This window comes from Manis javanica, chromosome 1, assembly GCF_040802235.1.
Source record: "Manis javanica isolate MJ-LG chromosome 1, MJ_LKY, whole genome shotgun sequence".
NCBI lineage: Eukaryota > Metazoa > Chordata > Mammalia > Pholidota > Manidae > Manis > Manis javanica.
The window spans coordinates 136,969,535-136,992,859 of record NC_133156.1 but is presented as its reverse complement, the minus strand read 5'-3'; the positions used below and the strand labels follow the sequence as shown (position 1 = coordinate 136,992,859).

General features: G+C 38.4%; 1 long non-coding RNA gene across 1 annotated transcript in view; it reads right to left on the bottom strand.

The window, feature by feature from the left end:
* LOC118973244 (uncharacterized) overlaps positions 1-22,904 on the bottom strand; it is a 30,189-nt gene extending 7,285 nt beyond the window's left edge. The window contains exon 1 of the long non-coding RNA XR_005062485.2: positions 22,793-22,904. This is a non-coding gene — a long non-coding RNA (uncharacterized lncRNA). The remainder of the gene's footprint in view (positions 1-22,792) is intronic.
* Between the last annotated feature and the right edge of the window lie 421 nt (positions 22,905-23,325).

Genomic DNA, 23,325 nt, shown 5'->3' with positions numbered 1-23,325 from the left:
GCACTTTTGTACAACCTGCGGGAATGTTAGAGAGCAGCTGTTATTATTTTTTTTAACATCCTCAATTGAGGTGTGATACTGTGAGAGCACCACAGATGAGATGCCGGAGTGTGAGCTTTTTGGCATGTGAGCGCTCTGGTTATTTGCAGTGTTCACCATACCCGAGGGACAAGGTCCTATCCTCCCAACATGGGTTTCTTCCTCCATTCTAGTTGCAAGTAGAACCTTTACTGCTTCTTTGTGGATCAAGGCAGAGTGACCTTGTTACATGACCCTGGGGATTCTTTAGATTTCTGCACCCATCTCCTCTATGAATTAAACACTTTGCGGCTGTGCTTCCTCTTAGTGGCTGTAGTCAACCACAGTTCTTAGTCATTACTTCCTTTTCCTGTATTATCTTTCACTTGCCAAATTCTACTTCTCATTTGCTAGTTTGACTCTTCATGAACAAATGCATGAGAGGATGTCTATGTGTATTTTTATATTTACCATTGTCATAGATTAGCTAGGAATGGAGAAGTTACAGAGTGCATTTAGCTTATCATCTTGAAGCAAATACTGTAAGTTTTTATTGAGTCAAACCATAAGAAATTGGCATTTTTTGTAAGTCAGAAATAATTGAGTGTTGACAATTTCATATAGTTCTATGTGATAATTTGTTATTCATACCCTCCTGATAGCACAGATTTTGTGTATGGTTTGCATATATTCCCTCATTATTAGTAAAAAGGAAGGGATGTTATTGTATATCACCCACTGTTTTATTTTCTGAAGTGGTTATTTGAACTTTAGTAAAGGAAGTTCTCCAAAAAAGCACACTAAAAAGAACACATCAATTTTTTCATTAATCTTTATGGACATGGCCCCTTTGGGAGAAACGGTTTCTCCAAAATGAAACAAGTTGCGGGGGTGTAGGCTTACCACTTGCATCTGAGTGGGGTAACTCTCCATGGTATGTTATATGTGGTTCGACCCCTGCCACCTTCAGTTCTGAGCTTGCTTTGCTTGCCAAATTTCTCAGGGCTATAAACATGAGGGGATCCATTTTTCCTGGGATGTTCTGTGACTGTGCTAATTATGTACTAAGACTAAAACAGGCAAGTTGCCACTGTCTGAACTTGCAGAAATTCTGGATTTTCCCAACCAGAGAGCATTTCTCTGTCCCTTTCTAGAAGGTTTGTGGCCTTGCAGGTAGGGGGTCTCATGAGCCTTTGGTTGCTTCCTACTATACAGCCTTTCGGATCCAGGCTCACCTGCCTTCCCATTTGAGCAGCTTGGTTTGGGGAAATTCTCCCAGCTAATGTTGCCCATTCCTCCTCTGGAGGAGTCCCTCCTTTCACATATCTGGGACTCCCTTTCCACATAGCATGGGACTTGAGACAAGAGAATGCATATTTTTCACCAGGTCTTGGCTCACTCACTTCACCTTTCTGGCAACTTCTTTTCATTTCTCCGGGTCTAACTAAAGCTGTGGAACACTGGAGCCTTGGCATTTCATGCCTAGTAGTGCTGATCCCTCCCTCCCTCAGCTCAGAAGATGCAGGGACCCTGGCTGCAAGACTTGACTCGTAAGTAAAGAAAAATAATACAGCCACGTCATTTTCTACGATTTGGAGCCTGGAAGAATAAATCCCTCATAACATTTGACTGGGGTTCTTGCCATCTTCCCCTTTTATCTCAGTTGGCCCCAGCTGAACAGTTAAAATAAAATCATTCCAGAGAGAGGAATCAGTTATTTAACATGCTGTTTTAATTTGAAAATTTTAACTTCCTTATAGAAGCACTTATTTTTCTAGCAGAAAATGGTTTTGAGACCCAGAGCTCCAAACTCCCAATCCTCATCATCAGGGGCATTTTCTGATGATGAAATAGCAATAACAATATCAGTGCTAATATGATGGGGTGGACTCGGGATTTGTGCAAGACTAAAGCTGATATATTCTTAGATGTTTTCCTCAAGGAAAAGAATACAAAATGACAATCACAGGGTTAAATTAAAAATGAGAAAATGTATTTACAAAGAGAAAAGGAATAACAAATACATTTGTAAAAGCTTCCACATAGACCAAAACATCACTAAATCCAGAAGAGAATTACAAGAGTTTCATTAATCACTGCCTGGCCTCTCCATACTTTTCCCCCCTAATCGTTCAGCTCAATACTCTTTTATAAACTTTCCGTATGATAACTATCATGTGTCATCATATATGATCACAATTGTGTTATTGCTAGTTTAGAAAATTTTCTTTCATCTTCACACTTTTGTATTGGAAGTGTCATGTATGACTTTAGGATTGCCAATTTAAGAGCTTAGGGGTTTTTTTTCACATGTGGGCCATTTTTATGTGAATTGTAGGTTTTGTAATACCTGAACAGGAATTCCAGTTAATCTTGTTTTGCACTATTTCCATCAAAAAAGGTTTCTCAAAATGTCTAGCACATTCTTGTATGTACCCTACATTGAAATATATTTCTAAGAGGAGTGAACTTCCATTTTGACTAGGTGTTGTTGAGAAAAGAATCTACCACTACATCTTTAAGTCACTGATAACAGGAGGCGTTTTGTACAGGCTGCCGGCGGACTTCATCCAAGGCGCAGGGCTCCCAACCTGACTTACACACCTGGCGCCAGGGCTGCAGGGCACGTTCCGTTTCAGCGCATCCTCTGGGCCAGCGCCTACATGTCCCTATGCAAAGTGAGTTGTCACATGGTGTACAGGCATGTTCACGGGAGCCTTTACACACTGGGAAGGCCAGCAAGAACCTAAGTATTCTAACAGTGCTAGCGGTGACTGTGAACTGTGTAACGTGCCCCATGAAACGCCAATGTGGCGTGCCTTACAAATCAGCCTCGACTTTGTGGGATTTCAATACCTGTGGTCCATCCAACAGCAGTGGGCAGGAGGGGAAGCATCAAAGCAAGTAGTCAGGCACGACTATAAATTTATAAAAAGCTCATGGCTGTGTCACACACTGCTAGGGCCACTCCCAGGACCTTGAAAGTCCATGCAAACAAGGGGTATGAAATTTGCTCAGTTTAGATCTTTATTGCAATGCACTTGAGTTACAGCCAAATTGCTTAAATTCAAAGTTAAAAGGTGACTCTACTCTTTCTTGTTCCTTCCTCACCCTCCTTTATTTTGCTTCTAGAAAGAGATATTTCAGTAAGAGTTAATCACATAAATTGCAAAAATTCAGCCAAAAGGAATGTAATGTGAGTTATTTCTGTAGGCAGCAATTTATACGCTTCAAACAACTGTTCATATTCTGGAATTCTTATGTTACATTTGCAGCCCCGTAACGAGGTATGCACCGATTTGTTACTGTCGGCTAGAGCTACGGTAGATTTGGAAAACTCACGTTAAGGTTGTGTCGTTAAAAGATTATAGACGGCTTGAAGGAACACCTGAGGAAGCTGGGAAAACCCGAAGGGGCACCACTGTGCTGTCTCTTTGAATTAACGCTCTTGTGTGCCATCTGTGGTCATGATTGTGACAGTAAGCAAAGGATATTCACTCTAATGATAACTCTGTTGCTATTATAAATGGCCAGCATTCTTTCAACCATGGGTCAGTTTTCAGTGTGTATAATTATACTGTGTTGGTCTACAGTGATCGTACAGATGCAATTTAACAGTGCATACTTTCCGTGTCCTGTTCCAAACTTGTAAATAGCATTGCGGTGTATAAACAGCTTGGTGTGAGGTGATTCCTGATAGCCTGTGGCAACTTGAAATGCTTCAAAAGAATGTGAAAAACATCTATATCAAATTTCAAAACTGAATTTTAAGAGCTTGCCGGTATTATAGTGTGGGTTTTTTCCCTCCTGGATTGCAGTTATCATTGCAGATCCCTTAGGCCCCTGGAATCTGTAATTTTTTTCTAAAGGGATCTTTTTTTTTTTTTTTTTCCTTTTGCAAAAGCTGCTCATTCAAGGCTGCCTCCAAAGAAGTCTTTTCTATTTGTGACATGATGGGAATTGAATTGTGCTCCCAAATCATGAGTATCTATTTTGCATAAGTTTCTGTTCTATGGAAGTTTAGATTATCATTCTTGACCCTCAGCATCTTCTAAACTATGGAGATATATACTGGCACAAAAGAGGACATGTTTCCTCAATGGGTGCTTATGTTGTTAAAAAAAAAGAAAAGGAAAACACATTTGATAATATTCAACATAAGTCCTACTTCTCTTTTTCTATACAATCTCTCTCACACACACATTCACATGTAAAATTTGGTTCAGTAAAACTGCTCACTAGCACCACTATTGTTTATTACTTACTGGAAGCAAAAGTCAATGCAAGGTGGCAAAAGATAAATCAGAAGCTAAATATCAGGAAAAAAGGAAGCCACATTATTGACAGCCTCTGATTTTCCGTATACCTGTAAATAGCTTTAAAAGCATTGCAGAAGAGTAGGAGACCATAGAACAACAAAGTATAAGATACTATATGACCCAGCAATTCCACTTCGGGGAAATTACCCAAAGAAAACAAAATCACTACTTCAAAAAGATAAACACACACCTATGTTCATGGCAGCAGTATTTATAATAGCAAAGATAATGGAAGCAACCATTGATAGATAAATGAATAAAGAATATGTACATATACACAACGGAATATTACTCAGACATAAAAAAGAAAAGAAATCTTGCCATTTGTGAAAACATGGATGGACCTTGAGGGCATCATGCTGAGTGAAATAAGCCAGGCAGAGGAAGACAAGTACCATAAGATTTCACTTAAATGTGGAACCTAAGAACAACACAAGATAAACAAACAGACCCACAAATAGAGACAACAGACTATTGGTTACCATAGGGAGGTGGGTGAGAGGATGGATGAAACAGGGGAAGGAGATAAAGAGGTACAAACTGAAAATGTAAAAAAAGTTAATTATAGGAATGGAAGTACCACACAGAGAATAGAACCAATAATAATTCTGTAATATCTTGGTATGGCAATGGGCTAACTGTAATTATCATGGCAAGCATCTAGTAATGTATAATTATCATGTCACTGTGTTGTACATCTGAAACCAATATAATATTGTATATCAACTTAATTCCAATAAAAAAGGAATGGTGTATAACTAGAACCAATAAGATGAACAGCAAGATAAATGGGTACAAGTAAATATAAATTTTACTTCTATTTCTAGAAATGACAAACTAAAAAATATGATGGAAGCAATATCACTGTATGTAATAAATCCAGAAATATAATAAATGAAAAAGTCTAACAAGATACAAAACTGATAAGGAATCTAAAATATATTTGATTAGTCAAGAAAATAAATAGAAAATACCTTGATATTAGATCAGTCAATTAATGATTATGTTAGTAGTTCTCAATTTACATCTTCCATGTGACTCGAATTTAAATTTAAAATTAAGTACTAAAATAACCACACAATCATGAGACAGAGTACTAAAATGTGAGATTACTAGTAGAAAATATTAAACATGAAATTGTGATTAAAAACTCTGTTCTTAAAAAAGAAACTTATACCTTAACGGGTCATATGGAAGCTAGTAACAAATTGACATAGATTTATTCTGTGAAATATTGTAATATCAGTGGAAACATACATTAAATTTCTGTATGCCTCTTAATAAAAAATAAGTATTTAAAAATGAATTCACAAGGCACTTGAGGGAAAAAAAATGGATGACTGGGAGTGTCCAAAGCTTTTACAGCTTTTCTAGACTTATTGGAGATTTTGATGACCTAAACACTTGTATGTAGCAAAAAGTACCAAAACCAAATTTAAAGCTTATTAAAGATGAGATTTCAGTAGTTCATTAGTAATTTATTGTCATCCATGTGTGTACTTAACAAATAAAAATAATTTCAAAGTAAAAAAAAAAGTGCAAAAATTATTTGTAAAACATACGATAAATATACACACCCAAAGACTTTTATTTCTGAGATTTGAATTACTTAGAAACAGATTCTCATCGGGTAAAATAACATCCAATGTTAAGTTCAATCCCTATTCACTGCACCCTGAGATTTCCTCCATCAATGGCAAAAAGATTTATTTTCCAAAAAGTCACACATGCTACACATACTTGTGTAAATGCTCCCTTCGCACCAAGAATGGCTTCCCTTAAGTCCTGCATTTCTCCTTTTCTTCCCTTAAGTCCTGTATTACTCCTTTTCTGTGTCGTTTTCAGGAGTTTTGAAACACTACAAAAATATTGGCAACTGCAAGTTCCTGTACAATGTATCTGCTTAGGTCAAATGCTATTAGTGAACAAAAAATCCTATAATCTGTCAGTAATCATCAAAACAACATGTGCCAGACCCTTAGTATCATAATGGTGTCTTCATGGTGGTTAGTATAGTCTCTTACCATGTCAAAAGAACACTCATAATAGTTGAAGACACTCTGACATTTTTCCAAAAATTTTCAATTTTTAAAAATTCTTTGGCCAGCTTACCTCAGAACTACCACTTCATCTGAGTTCCAATTTTGGCAAAAACTCTTGATCTTCCAAGTAAGAACCCATCTATGGTCCCCATAAGACCATTAACTCATAAGTAGATGGAATGTGTCTCTCTTAAACCCAAGTAACAAACACTTGCCTTGATTCAACATTCTTCACAAAAGCAAAGGAGCGGATCAACAGCCAACTTCTCCATCTGTAAGCCATTTTTTACATTCCTAATCATTCCTTCCTCCCTGTTGAGCCTGATAACAATTTCAACACATTTAGGGTAAGCCAGCTTGATACATAGTTGATGCAGGAGAGGGGGAAACATTTTAAAACAATCAGGAAGACAAAACAAAACCTTGTACATTTCCCATGCAAACTGTAGTGATATCATGGTTTTAATAGTTCATCAAAAAGTGAGTCATGATTGCCATTTATGGCAGCACATTAAAAACACCTAGGGAGATAATTTATGTATCAAATCTCAGGCTCCACCCAAGACTGAATGAATCAGAATCTATAATACTAGGGCTCATATAGGAGCATTTTAAAAACTGATCATTCCAGGTGATTTTATTGTGCAGTAATGGCTGAGAACCAAGCAATCAGATAGTCATTTCACAGCTTATTTCTCAATTAAAATAGCTTTCCTTGAAAAAGATAAACTATACACACTCCATACATTCCATATCCAACTTTTAAGTCATCATTTGTTCCCTCTTCTTGACGAACACATTGTCATTGGCATCAGCACACACATGCCTGTATCCCTAGCAGAAGAGAAAGGCCTAGTGGAATTGAAGGATGCCAAGTCCCTTTGGGGCAGCTCTAGGGGTCATCTGATTTCATCTGTGTGGAGGGCCTGCATCATTAAAAGATCTCTCTTGTCTCTCAGCAGTATTTTAAGGTCCTTATGAGACTTAAAATGACTGATGAAGATGCTGAGATCCCCTTTGTGGGTAAAATTGTAATATTTCCAGAATATCTCACCTGGCTTTGGTACATCTGCATATCAACAGGCGTCAGAGGTGGAGAGAGGTATGGCTTTAGTGCATTTGCATCTTTCCTCAGGGGTGGAGAAGTTCATCTCCATATCAATGGGTGATTACCTGGCCAACAGAGGGCTTATCTGTACCTGAGAGGTGAGGGGGAAGGCTCGTGTTGTGGTTTCTTGAGGAAGAGAAGAAAGATGGCCTGGGACTACAGTTTGTGAGCAATAAACGGGTTTTAAACTTTCTTTCTCCCTTTGACTGATTTTGGTTTTTAGAGGTATTTTGCCCTGGGATTTCCTTTCCCCAGACTTACAACTGGCATAGTTGGCAGGATTCCTGTGAACCCGAAACCTGTCATAATGGGTGTGACCTTTTGGAGGGCCACTCCTAGAAATGATGGGGAGAAGCAGCACTCACACCGAGGGACATGTGTCTACACTCATGTGGTTGTGGAGACGACACCACTGCTGCTGGTCATGCTGACTCTGGCCAGTGGCCTGAGCCTAAGGCTACTGCTTCTGCCACTGCTGCTGCTCTTGCTGCCAGCCAGAGCCTGGCTACAACCATGGAAAGGAGCAGAGGTCCGGGTCACCATGATAGAGAAGCAACTGGTTGCTGTGTACCACGCCTTGCTGGCTACAGAGCCCATCACCAGAACAGCTATTACCAAGGTAATAACCTCCTATCCCATCGCGGGGTGGGTGCAAGACTGGACCCAAAGGCTACAGAGTGGCATGGCACAGACACCTCAAAAGACAATGTGGGCCCATCAGTGTGGCTTGTCTTTCACCTTTGAAGAAGTCAGCTGAGCCCGGAAGGGGTTGTGCAGATCAACAAACCACCAAGAGGGGCCTAGAGCATTTCTCTGCAGCTTATGGTCGGTTGCTGGTTACTGAGAGCAATCGAGGTGCCCACTTTATTGGACATGTGTTGCAAGGATGGGTGCAGCAATTAGGAGTAAAATGGATGTGGCCCTGGACATTTCAACACATGGATCAGCTATGGCTGGCTCTTCTGGTACCTTGGGGAAAAGGCCTGGAAGCTGGCCTTCTGTGTATTCCTGTAATAACAGCAAATTGGCCCCAGACAATCACGGTTATTTGCTTCTATGGTCTTGGTGTCCTGGATGCACCCCCTGGCAGCAGCTGCTGCATGATGGCAGGAATGGATGAGCTTTGGACTTACTCTGCATGGGACTTTGAACCTAGCTGAATCCTCTGGCTTGAGAATTATGATTGTGTTGCTGTTGTCAAGAAAATAATGTTTAAAGAGAGGCTTGACTTTGTCTAATGTTTGTAAAAGTTTTGTGAGCAATCTAGCATGATTGTTAGGAATGAGTAAACAAGTGTAGAAACGTATTTTTGTGCTTAGTGAGAGATTGTGCTGTAAAGTAACCTAGCTGAATCCTTTGCCTTGAGAATTATGATTGTGTTGCTGTTGTCAAGAAAATAATGTTTAAAGAGAGACTTGACTTTGTCTAATGTTTGTAAAAGTTTTGTGAGCAATCTAGCATGATTGTTAGGAATGAGTAAACAAGTGTAGAAATGTATTTTGTGCTTAGTAAGAGATTGTGCTGTAAAGTACTTAATCTGCATAGGCTGAATCCTCTGGCTTGAGGATTATCAAGATTTTATTGCTGTTGCTATTGCATGTTACTAGATTCATTGGAAGAGGGGAATCGAGTAAATTGTAAGGCGAGATTTCTGGAGGGGTGGACTGTGCGTGAAATTGGAACATTTCCAGAATTTCTCACCTGGTTTTGGTACATCTGCGTATCAACAGGTGTTCAGAGGTGTAAAAAAGTGGGCTTTAGTGCATTCGCGTCTTTCCTCAGGGGTGAAGAAGTTCATCTCCATATCAATGGGTAATTACCTGGGCAATAGAGGGCTTATCTGTACCTGAGAGGTGAGGGGGAGGGCTGGTGTTGTGGCTGCTTTAGGAAGAGAAGAAAGATGGCCTGGGACTGCAGTTTGTGAGCAATAAGCGGAATTTAAACTTTATTTCTCCCTTTGACTAATTTTGGTTTTTAGAGGTATTTTGCCCTGGGATTTCCTTTCTCCGGACTTACACCCTCTATGAAATGTCACTCTGGCTTTCCTTGTCTTTGTTCCCTATTTAGTTTCAATTTCAAAACAGTTTACATCTGAGCATCCACTAACTAGTTTTACTATGGATTATCTACTTGGACTCAATTCCCTTATAACAATCTCCGTGTCTTTATGAATATGCATCCCTAAATCAGTATATTATGTACTAGCTGAAAGTGCTGTCTGCGTAGGTATAGACTGGTTAAGCCAAGTCTTAACTGGATCAGGTTGGTTTGCTTATTGGGAAGTGTGTTTATTGTTCTAGCTCATAAAATATTTCTTAATGTTTGTATTGAGGCCAGGAAAGAAGATCTGTTGACCTCAGGTAGTATCTAGGGTGAAACTTTAAATTACATTGACACTCAGAGATGCCAATTTTTTTTTTTTTTTTAATCTGCAGCTGATTTGAAATGATAGCTCTGCAGCCAGGGGTTACTGAAATATATTACTTCTCAAAAGTGATGACACAATGGATACAAGGTTCACTCAAATAAAGATAAACCAATATTTTCTAATTAAAATATAAATGGGAACAATTTCTTAATGGTTTAAAATAAAGATTCACCAAGGGGGAATTTATAAGATAGAATGGAAATTTCCTTAAAAGAAGTTATATTTTCCCATTAAAATATGTTATTTATGAGTATATTTTTAAATGTTGCCCTGTTCTGCTCTCAATGGTCGTAACAGACTTTTTCTTTTCATCACAATTTTCAAAGAACTCTGATATAATGGAAACAAATCAATTTAATGTCCTCACATTGAGATTCCTAAAATAGGGATATCCAATTAAGTAAAAGAGAATTGTAGAGATGAAACATATTTTATAGAAACTTTTGAATCACACCTATCCATATTTTCTCTTTCTGATGTTTTACAGACTTGGCATTTGGACTAGATTTTTATGTTTGTGTCATTATGAAAATATGACAGTGTTTGAAGCATATACTATTTGATGTTCAGAGTAGACAATCATTTCTAAGTATTACATTAGGCAAAATAGCGAAATAACAACTACAATGAAGAATATTATCATTGTAATGAATTAACCCTGATCTCTATTACCTTGGAAAAAGCTGAAGCATTTTTACATCTAAAAAACAAAAAGTGGGAATGCGTGAAGTTGAGAATTACTTGAATAAACATCTTGATTTGAATGCTAATGTCACTGGTTGGAAAATCCTAAGTAATATTACCATTTGAATGAAATATTATTTTATTGGTTAAGTAGTTTTTGAATATTATTTGCAATGGCTCTATTGTTAAATTATATTTTAATTTTATGGCCTCTTCCTGAAACATTGTAGATTAATATTTAATTAGAATTTCAGAAATGAAGTCTTTGATCTTATGTTTAAGAAAATTGTCAGTTAACATAAGGAATTATAACCCCTTTCCCATTTAATATTTTTAAGAAGAGATCGTGTTTTACGGCTGTTGCTCTTCATGAAGCCAATGCTGTTAATAAGTACATATATGTATAAAATTGTATCTACAGCTATGGTAAATAAATATAAATTTATAATACCTGACATTCAGAGATTATTTGAAACAGTAGATGGGTACAGTAATCTGTCAGACAAAATGTTGCATTTGATCTGAAAACATTGTCCATGTCCTTGAAAAGACACTTGGTTTATCCAGAGAGCATGGGTGTATTGAATCTTGGCTCTGCAGCTATCTAATTCCATGACCTTGGACATATTTAACCTTTCTCATTATTTGTAAAGTAGGAATGACAATTCCTACCTCATAGCTTGCAGCAAGGATTTCATTTGATAATACCTAGAAATTCTCAGAGAACCATGAAAATCATAGTAGTTTCCTACCCAGTATTATAATCTCAATTCCATTATCCAGTAAAACTTCCCAATATGGGACAACTCTGGATACTCAAGATAAGTATCTTTTTTTCATTTTCTTTCAGTAGTTTTTATTTTTGAGAATGTGGCATTATATTCTTTTGGCAGAAGAGGTAGAGAGGGAAAAATATGAACACCTGTGCTCTTTTCTTTTAAACAGTTAATTTGTAATGGATTCATGGTTCCCACTTCTAGCATAACAATTCCTATGATTTAAAAAAGAAAAAAAAATACTAGATTGTCAAAAGACCCAGCAAACAAAGGAGAGAGAAAGAGAGAAAGAGAGACAGAGAGAGGGCGAGAAACCCAGGAATATGAGGGGAAATGTTAGTTAAATTCTTTTTATCAAGCAAATGCTCAACCATTCTTTCTAGGCTTCAGTTAAGTAAGAGTGTGGTTTCAATTTTCTGCTTTTTCTTACTAAGTTCTGTTTCACTGTAAAATTCACTACAATGTGAACAATTCCAATGAATGATTAGGAAGATTCACACAAAGCTCTTGGTTGAACATAGTTCCACCAAAGAATGGTTCAGGTACTGCTGAGAGTTAAGCATAGTGAGTTCCTCTGAAGCATTTCATGTATATATATATTTAACTGCAGTATCAGCCATTGTTCATCTGAAGCATAGAAACAGTCAAAGAATCAACCAGAGAATTCTATGTGAGTCAGCATCCAGAATTTGGTGTTGGAGTGGGCACTGTACCTGGTATCAATGAGCTGTCTGGGCTCAGTCCTTGTCTGGTGTGGAGAACTCAGTAGCTCTTGTCAAAAGGGTGACTCCTGGACTTGGAGTTTGTATTCAGGGGTAGCAAGGAGTTTCAGGCTTCCTCAGTGTCCTGTTATTTTTCTCCAGGCCTTTGAATGAACAGAGCTGATCCTTCCTTGATAAAAGGAGCTCTAGGCCTGCACCTACTTATAAGCAAGGCTACCTTAAATTTCTATACCTTCCCCCCTTCAGTGGGTGACTATAGTAAATTCCAACAGAAAGACCCCCTTCTAAGGAGATTGCCTTTAGTGTCTTAAAGGTGGACAAGCAATATAATAATAATTTCAAACTGTATCTGGACTTTAATAAGCCCTGTAATGGGCTTTAATAAGCTCCATCAGTCTTTATTAGTTGAGGTTACCAGGACCAGTATGAAGTGTTCTGTTTAGTTTTTTCCTCTGATATGCTACTTCTTATTATTTCCACAAACACTTCATTGCCCACCTACTATATCAACATTCCAAACCTTACTACATATACCAGATACGTATGCACACACACATTCACATCCACAGATGCAAACACAGATGATGATTTTCCAGAATATTTATGTACGCGGGTATAAAATTCTGAGAATTTGTGCCTTGGAAAAACATACAAATATCTTGAAAAGTGTGCCAACAGTCTAACTTATATCTAAAGAAATAATTCCTGTTGAAAACTTGATTAATGAACAAGGCTGAACAATGCTGGATGTGAGTCAAAAGCAAGTAAATGAAGAAATGTCTTGGGTTCTTGCTGCTAATTCCAACTACTAGTACTAAAAACTCCCCTTGAAATTTTAACTGAGTATTATATTAATGAATATGATGAATTTTATATTTCAGTATATAAAAATGTTACAAATGATCTTAATAATACGTGTTAAAATATCAAGATTGAATTACTAGATGGGGGTGTTGCTTCAAAGTCATTTATAAAAGCTGAGTTAAAATTGCATAGAGTAAATGGATCCATTAGAGAACAAAGAGACCCACGAATCTGGCCTTGAATGGAATAAGAAGATTCATTTGAAAGAGAATCTCATTCTTGATGTATTTCTATATATTGTCCTGGTAATCTAAGCTTTTGCCTACGCTTTGTTTGATAGAACGTACAAACATTATGCACATTGCTGTCATTTGGTTTTAAAACAGATCCCACCTTTTACAAATGAGAAATACAGACTCAGATCATGCTTGCCCCCTGGTGTACATGTAGCTGCATTACAACTATGTTCAAAGATGTACAATCTAAATGGAGTGATACAAGTAGTATTTTAAGAGAATGGATAATAACGCAACTTTCAACTAGTTGACAGCTACCCAAATTATATAAGGTACTTTGTGAAATGGCTGTCACCTTCGGTATTTGTATTAGTTTACATTTATTTGCCATAACAAATGCCACAGACTGGTGGCTTAAATAACAGAAATTTATTTCCTCAACTTTCCGTCCAAGAGCAAGATATCAGTTTTGTTTCTCCAGCGTCCTCCCTCCTTAACTTCTGGATAGCCACCTTCTCACACTGCATGTTCACCTGGGCTTTCCCGTGTGTGTGTACAGCCCTGGTGTCTCATCCTCTTCTTACAAAGATACTAGTCGTATTGGATTAGGGCCCATCCTAAGAACCTCTTTTTAACTTAATTGCCTTAGCTTCAAATACGGTTACATTCTGAGGTACAGGGAGTTAGGAATTCAAGATATGAAATATAGGAGGACCCAATCCAGCCCATAATAGTATTCAATTATAGATTTGGAGTGGATACCTAAATATCAATATAAAACATCCTTGATATTTCAAGATGATGCAGCTTTTCCATTGTAGGGGCCAAGAGCAGGCTGCCCCAAGATGCGCCATTGTGACATGCAGATTATTTCAGAGTTGAGAACCATCAAGGCCTAAAACTCCCAGCAAAATACTTTGACCTCTCACCCCACAACTGCATATAAAGGATTTAGATAGAGAAACTACTTCCTGGAGAGTTATCACCATAGACAGGAATATTAGAATGTAAACCAAGTGTGGTAGACAGGGAGGGAAGTGGCTAAGCCTGTTAAAATTCCTCTCTGTGGCTCCTCATTGTTTTGGTGTGGCCCATCAAGTATTTTGTTTACTAAACATTTACTCCTTTCATAATCCTGTGAATTACTTTCCTTTTCCTTTGAAGTCTCAGACCCCCACCCCCTTCTCCTTGGTTCAGGATGACATATATACCTCATTCTCCCTGACTGTCTTTGGAACCCATGTTTGTGGCTTCCCTATACAGATGTAAGTAATGTGGGTAAAGTTGCAGTATTTCCAGAATCTTTTGCCTGGCCTTAGTGCATCTCCATATCTATAGGTACTTCCAAGGGGTGGAGAAACGTAGCCATTTCCATATCAGTAGGTGATTACAAGGGCCAACAGGGCATATCTGGACCAGAGAGGTTCGGTGGGGCCCTTTCTTCTGCATCCTGGTCAAGAGAGACCTGGAAGAGCAGAAGTGCAGGACTCTTGTAAGCAATAAATGGGTTTCTCCCACTTTATTTCTTTCCCTTTGACTGATTTCAGTTTCAAAAGTATTTTGCCCTGGAATTTCCCCCCTGGAGTTATAGTAAACATTGTTTTTTTTTTTTTTCTCCTGTTTATCTGTCTCATGTCAATTTGATTCTTAGACAAGCTAGAAGACCCTTGAAGGGTGGAGAAAATTTCTTCCTCCCCAACACCATCATCCATTTGTTTTTAGAGAATTTAGAGGGATTGCACTATCTTTTGTAAGTTTCTACCAATGTGTAGAGTTCCAAGCACATGGTAAAATCTCAGTAAATTTTTGTGAATGAATGATACCATGAGATGGCATCATTTAAATTTAGAGAGCTGATTTCCTTACTCTCATTGACATCTTCCTCAACCGTCATTTCCTTCAACTGATAATTTTGTTCCATTTTATGAATCTGACAGAGAACCTTTTGGGAAGGACTGAGTACTTACAGGTCTACCAAAAAAGGAGAATTAAAAAGTGGGTAAGAACAGCCTGCTTTCTTTAACCAAGTAGCATAACTACTGTGGAAAGTATAAGTGTGATGAAATTTAGAAATTAAATTTCGCTTTCATGATTTTGGAAACATATGGGTGAGTACAAGATACAGTCGAAAAGGCTGTGCTCTTTCATCAATGCTCTTTCTCCCTTTGAACTGGATTTATGTCAAGGGTTCTCAGGAATTCTAATAGACATGTGACGAAAAATAAGGAAAAAGTAAAATGAAATGTATTTTGATTATTACTAATGTTTGAAGAATTCATATAGTCTCCATAAATCAAGAACGATTTTAGAGGTAAAAGTCTCAATGGGTTGAGTTTGTTCTCCTTGGTCCTTGTCCCTAAATGCAACAAAGAATTGAAAGGCAGAGACAGAGTAGCAAAGCAGAGTGAAAGTTATCTGAATACACTCCAAGGGAGGTGGCTGAGTCAAGGTGGACAAAGGTCCCAAACTTTTTTGAGGTGGGGGGTGGTCATCTAGCTGGGAGGCCCTTCTTTTGATTGACAGGGTGATATCATTTGATTGACAGCTTTAGTTATACACCCATTCCTCTTGGTGCACATGTCTTTTCCCAGAAAGCACACAGTAAAGCCCATGAGGTTGGGGTGGGGGGCAAAACCAGTTTTATTTTAATGAGATTTTGATGAGGTATGTTTTGGGTGGGTCTTAGTTTTGTTCCATTGGGATTTGGTTGGGACCAGTTTGGCCTGGTCCCATAGACAAGGGAATCTCCCTGCTAAGTCTTTGTTGTCTTCCTGTGGGACCCCCTACCTGGGCTGAGTTTTACCTTGAACCTTATCTTCACTTTCCCCAGCTGTTCAAGTCTATCTTTCTACCTAACAGAAGGACCATACACTATTTTCATTCGATGAAAGAAAACAGGTGCAATCACGATGGGCCACAAGGCTCTCCACGATCTGCTGAGATACTCCTTTTCCTGGACTGGATGGTACTTAAATGGATGTTCTTTTGTTTTTACTCTTCTCAAGTTGCATTCATATTTATGTTCAGTTATTTGTATAAGTGTTTCATGTGTTGTTTTTTTCTTCCTTTAATTATTGACAGAATTAAAAGACTTTAATATTAATTCTACAGCAGTCATGAAGTAGATATGAAAGTTTTGGCAGATTTTTTAAATCCCCCATGAATTTTCGTAAGTCAACTCAAGGTGCTGCTTGGGGTGGTCCAGTGCTTACCTCTGCAGTATCCATGATTTTTTCTGCAGGAAGGGGATCACAGCATACTGGAAGGTTATAACTTTCACTCCCAGTTTGACCTGAGAGAGCACGGCTCACCTCTTGGCTGCTGTGGTCCAAGGTCTGAACAATCCCTACTCCATCCCTCCTCCAATTCCCTACAGCAGCAGACTGTAACTATACTGTTTATAAAACTTGGTCAATGACTAGAGAAAGACAACTGGGGGTTGTCTTGAAGTTACATAGCTTTGCAGAGCCCTCAGATACTGGCCTGGCCAGTTACCAGTCTCCTTGTGGACTTTCCCAGAATCTGCCTCTTTGCAAAATGTTCCAGAACCATCCTTCAGAGCCAACCTCATCCCCTCCCAGCAAGTCGGAATTCAAACCTTCCTTACAGAGCTGTGCTCCTACCCTGTGGCTCAAAGGGACAATTCTTCAGATCTTAAAGATAAAACATGATTCTGAAAGATACTCTTCTGCCTCTTTAAACACTTCCTTTTAATTTTTAAAAATCTTTAAAAGTCTAGATGGCTCAGAATTCAATGCCACCAAGGGGAGTAAATCAGTGGCCTAGTTGGAGCCACACCTTGAGCACTTCATTTCTCTTTGTCATCTTCCTTCAGGGTGGAGTTCATCTTGCCTGCACATAATTCCTGTAGTCTACATTCCTAGCTCCTGGTCCTAGGAGCAGCTGTTCACAAGAACAGATACACCTCTCCACAAAGAGCTGTTTCACTCATAGCACACAATACTACAACTTAAAAAAAAAAAATCACGTTTCTCCAAAGTCCATATTAACTAGAGATACCACTTTGCATAGAACCCTTTCACATTTTTCTATATTTTTCTATATTTCACAGAAAAATATAGACACAGGTTTTCAAGTATCTCTGATAGCACCTCTTCTGTCTGTCTTACTTTTGCAAATCTCAATGACATTTTATGTGGCCTTCCCTAAAAATGGACTGTTTTCACTAAAGGTGGATTGAAGTCATTAGACAAATTCCTTCCAGTTTTGAAATGTGGTAGATATGTCCAGTTTCCTTTATGTACATGAAAGTTTTAAAAATCAAGGGCGAAAAGCAGGGCTTAAGCAAGAGTTGCCCTCCATCTGCCTTCTCAGCCATCTCTAGGAAGAGTGACTTCTAAAGGTAACAAGGTTTAGTGAAGAGTAGTACAATCTCAATATGATGCCAGAAAGTTTCCCTTCCCCTTCAGTGTGTTGTGAAGATTGCTTTCTTTTCCACATGTGATTGGTCTCTGAGCTTTTGTAATGTCCACTAACTGAACAATCCCTACTCCATCCCTCCAATTCCCTATAGCAGAGACTCTAACTTTACTGTTTATAAAACTTGGTCAGTTTTGAGCTTATCTGAGACACTGAACTGCAAAGAAAGCATAAAATAACTACATACGTATCATCATATCTCCATTTTAACTTTTCTAAAACAAAAACAACATGTTTCAACAAAGTAGTAAAATAAGTACAGAAATACAGACATATGCACATACTCCTTAGGTTAAAGTCTTGGCTGGCAGAGTGTTGTGCTGCTAGATTCCCATGATACTGGTTGATAGAGCACATGGCCCAAGGAAAAAAGGCCACTGTCCTTCTGTTCAGGTCCTTATCAACTAATTCTCTCATTCAGTCAACTTCGCTATGAGGGTTGCTAAATACAAATCACAACCATGTCCTCAAGGAGTTTAGGATTTTTTTGAGGGTGGCAGCAGATAAGAAAAGAGATTCCATTGCTGTTAGTATGTTATGCTGGGTATTTGCATAAAAGCAGAGCAGGAAATGTAGACCATCATTTGTGGTCAGCAAAGAGACTTGTCCTATAGTCAGAAAGCCTGAGAAGCGGCAAAAAAGAATTTCAGGTTGAGTGAGCACATCTACACCCACGGGCAGGTGGAGGGGGGAACATCTGTGAAAGCAGCTGGAGAGCAGAGTGCCTCCTGCCTGGGAGCAGGGAGAGGTGGGGAGGGAGAGATGGTACATGTGAGAAAGTAAGCCACAACAAAATTACAGAGTTGTGCCATCTTCCTGAAAGACAGTGGGAAAACTTTGAAGCTAGGAACCCCCTGGTCAGCTGTATACTATGAACTCCCAGCTAGAGAAAGAATGGAGGCTAGCTCAGGAGAGACAGGGAGAAATGTAAAGGAAGAAATGGAGGGCTCCAAGAGTTCTCAGCCTACTCCTCTGCCAGAACATTTCTGATCATGGCCAGCACCCTCAGGATAAAACAGATCATTCCTCACACGGCCTTTAAGGCCTTCATGTGACTCAATATGCTCACTCCTTCCCACCCCGGTTGCCTCTCTGCTTTAGGACCACTGGGTATGGCTCCTGAATACTGCGCCCTCCCTCAGCCACGCAGCTCTTCAAGCCATTCTCTGTCCTTAGAATATTCAAGGATATTCTCCCTTTCTTCTTTTGCCCCTTTCTGGCCATTCCTCCCTTCCCACTTCACCTGGCTAGCATCCACTATTCTTTAGCAAAGCATTCCCCTGACCCCCAGCCTAATTGTTCTGGCGTGGTGGACCAGATGACCCAGAGCACCCTGTACCAAAGTATGCAGTGATGTATGCTTCTGGAATTTCCATTCTTACTCATCAAAGGGTTAGGAAGATGCATATCTTGCAGACCGCTATCAACACTAAGGTCAGAGGATAGAACACAGATCCTAGTCAAACATTTGTCTAATGAATACCAGAAAGTGCTGAAAATCTTATCAGAGAGATCTCCCCAGTTACTGTAATCATCTAAAAAAAGGCAAAAATTGGTGTTAGAATTTCCAGAGTGTAAAGTGGAGGGAGGGACATAACCCAAAAACAAACCAGTAGGGAGATAAAGTACAGAAAGATATTCTATATTATCACAGTAAGATAATAATGAAAATTTATACTACTAGTATATATTAGAATATATTGTGGTATGGTGTTATAATACAATATGAAATCAATTAGCTTGACCTTCATAAAAATTCCTTTTGTATGGAACATTTTGGGCAAAGAAAAACCAACCAAAGTGGGGAATTTATTAAAAGACAGTACTGTGAACTTATTATAAGATAGTGTTATGCACATTTCACTTAAAATGTTTCTAAAAAAGAAATAAATTAATTAACCTATTGTAATACAATATGCATATTTTATTTTAAAATTTCCATTTATGACTTAGGGTGAGTACATATTCAAATCAAATCCAGATGTTGTAGATATTTTGACTTAGTAACTGTTGAATAATCTCAGTGTACCCAAAATGTTAATCATATAACCAAAATTTTCTCTTTCTATTTAGGATCCTGATTGCAAAGTTAGGAAAATAGAGCTAGTGTATATAAGGAGGTTTTGAACCTGTAAGGATAGAAATTAGAGCATCTCAATAAATCCTCAGCTCTAAGAATGAATGAAGTCTGTTAAAAAACAAAATTCAAACAGGGGAAGTTGAAGATTCAACTGGACTTACAAGCAATTCATAAATCTGACAGCAACCCATCTAGCAAGTAAAGAGATGCTCTAAGGAATTGTACAAAATGGGAAGGGGCAGTGAAATTATTAGCCAAAGAAAATAAAGGATTATTTCAGGCTAGGTCACCCTCTTAGGAGGAAGAGTGGGGGGTCTTAGCATGCAGATCTTCTTTTAGGGGGATGAAGAAGGCCATGTGACAGATTACCTCATTGGTGCTGACCAGAAAATTCCTGACTGACTGTTTAAAGGTCACATTCCTGAAATAGGTTGAAACTGTAATTAAGTCTTGGCTTGGGGGCAAATGACTCTATTTGGCCTTGTTAAAAAAATAAGTCAGATGGGCTGTTTGGATTTACATTACTGAAATATAAAGAGGAAGCTCAAAAACAGCTTCACACTTATTCAAACAAATTAGAATCAGGGACACCTAAGATTTTCAATCATTTCCTCACAGAGTAAGCTGTTTCCAATTTCATAGATTAAATACACTGCAATATCTTCATAGTATAAATTATTTTTCTCCTAAAATTTGGTATTTAATGTGTTTAATGCAACATATTTTATATGCACAAAATTATTCAGACCTCATAACAGCTCATGCATGACATTGTTCTAACACTCTGTTATGTAACATTTTAAACTGATTATAATAAAGCCATATTTAAGTTTCAAAGTGAGTGAGGCCTTCAATAAGTAGTGATATCTTTTGAGTATGGTGATGAAGAGATTCTCAGACTTCATTTACAGTTTCCTCTATATTATATTTACGTGTGTGGGTGTATATTGATGCCGTGTCTGAGAATGTGTAACCTATCGACTTTGCTTTCCTTGTGTCATGTCTCATTTATTTAAAGAAGGGAAACTTCAGGCTTCTTTGTGAAATTCCCTTTTGGGAGACTGTTCCTGAAATTATGGTTGAATAATATGCTCTTTTTACTTCAGATTGGGCAATGTGCAATGACTGACGTGCTGCTGATTCATTCTCATCAAGTATTTGCTAGAGAAGTGATTTCTTTTGCTATTTTGCCTTTGATCAGATGAAATCAAGGCATACACATTAGCAGTATTTATACATACAATCAAAATTTGTCTTGTTTTCATTTGCATCATCTTTTATGTAATGCTGCCATCGTGTGGTCACTTGGTCGAGTTTTAAAAATTATATTCAGGGCCAGGGTACCAGACTGACCTGCAAAGCACTACAGAATGTTATTATCTTCCAACATCACAGACGATATTTATTCTCATAAGTATTAGCTTCTTCACTGTCATTGAAAATCTGTGATTTACTTTTTGTGGCATCTGAAAATTTTAGGTAATTTTCCTGAGGATTTCCTTACTTACTTAAAGTATATATATTATATACTTTAATATAATTTGATATATTAAATTCTATATCAATTAATATTAACATCTGCCTAGAAAAAGGAAATGTTTTAAAATACTGTCTTCACACAAACTTGTATTTCATGATGTATATCCTATCATGTGCCTGTGTACAATAAAATCATTTATATTAAATCAAACAATTTCATATTTTCTGGACATATAAAGTAAAGAAAAGTTATAGTTAGAGCTAAAGATATGTGGTCCTTGTCATTATTCATGCTCTAGGATATGGAGTAATTTAAAAATTTGGTTGAATTTCATAATTGTTATAGAACCTATAGTCAGGAAGGAGTTGAATCATATTTTTTTCTTAGATTAGGTCATTTTTTATGTTGGTTAAATTTTTTCTCATTTCTGAAAGACTTTATCTTTACAAAATAGTTTTAGATTCACAGTGAAATTGAAAGGAAGGTGCAGAGATTTCTCATATAGCCCCTGTCCCCACACATACATAGCCTGCCCCGTTACCAACATTCCAACCAGAGTGGAACATTTCTTATAGTGCATGAATCTACATCAACACATTCCTATCACCCAAAGCCCATAGTTAACGTTAGGTTCATTCTTAGTGTTGCACATCCTGAGCTTGGGCAAACGTCTCCTGATGTGTTGGGGAGGAAGAAATTTCTTCTACCCAACGAGGGTCTTACAGCTGGTCGAAGAATAGAATTGACACGGATAGATTAACAGGAGAAAAAAACCATGTTTACCTACACATGTGTGGGGAAGCCACAGACGTGGGTGGGAAGACAGGGAGACTGAGGTTAGATGTTATGCTGAGCTATGGGGAAGAGGGGTGCTGGGCTGGGGGATGGGACAGTCTGAGACTGCAAAGGAAAAAGGAAGCAACAAAATACTTGACGGGACACACAGAAGCAATGGAGAGGCACAGAGAGAAGCTTTAGCAGGTTCAGCTGCATCCCTCCCTGTCCACCACACCTCATTTACACTACGCTAAAGCTCTGTACACTGACAGCTCTTCTCCTGGAGCAGTTCTTCCTTCTACTTCTTTTTATGCATTTCAGGGGTGGGGGTCAGAGTATCTTCCTGAGTCTTTTGGTCCTTGATGGTTTTCAACTCAAAATAATCAGCATATCACAATGGCACATCTTGGGGGGGCCAACCCTTGGCCCCTACACAGAGTATCCAATATTAGAATTTCAATCATACAGTGGAATTTCACTGCCTAAAAGTCCTGTGCTCCTCCTATTTATTCATCCTTCCCTCCACCTTCTGCTTACTTTTGCCTCTTTCATTTTTCTTTAATCCTAACAGCAAGATTTGATACACTACCCACTGTTAGCGTACACAAACCATTCTCTACACAATTCAATATTATGTGACATTCAGATAAAATAATTGTGTTCTCCACTCTCCACCTGGACCTTAGCACAAAGTATGTTTTATTGGAGCCTTCCTGCTCAGTGGCCGTGCGATTTACTCATCAGACACTGCCAGATAGGAACATGAGAAAAGAGAGAACAGACTTTGAAAGAATCAAGGGCCACATGCAAAAGGCCTGGTAGGAATGACCATAGAAAAACACAGGCGGAAGCCACAGGCTGCCCTTCCATTTCCTCACCTTGTTCGAACGTAAGGAGTATTTCTTCTCCTAAGATCTTGCAGTGTTTCCAGTGCCCAGGACCTGAGATGAGTTGCCTCAGTCCTTGGATTAGTCACAGTTACTCTTGTTCTCCTTCGGTAGGTCTCAGTTGCTTCTGAAAGAGCTTTTCGTTATCAACAAGGGCAGTAGGTTTATTGTAGTCTTGTGGACACTCCCAGAAGTCCACAGGCCTAATCTCGCCTAGCCGTGAACAGTGAATAGAAAAGAGCACTTATAAGTCCTAGTGTTTACTCTGCCATTGAATTTTGGCACACCACAAGAGCGTACAGTTTGGTTGGGCTGAGACTTAGAGCTGATACTGAAAAGATGGTGCTTCTCAGTGACGACACTAAACTGAGCAATTTATTTAGCCTTATTGAGGATGTTCCCTCACCAGGCAACTTGCAGTCTAATGTAAGTGGCTGGCATAATGTCCAGGAGCTAATAATGTACAACTCCAGGGGGACCTGTTACCCTGGGGTCTATATTAGTGACATTCCCAGAATTCAACT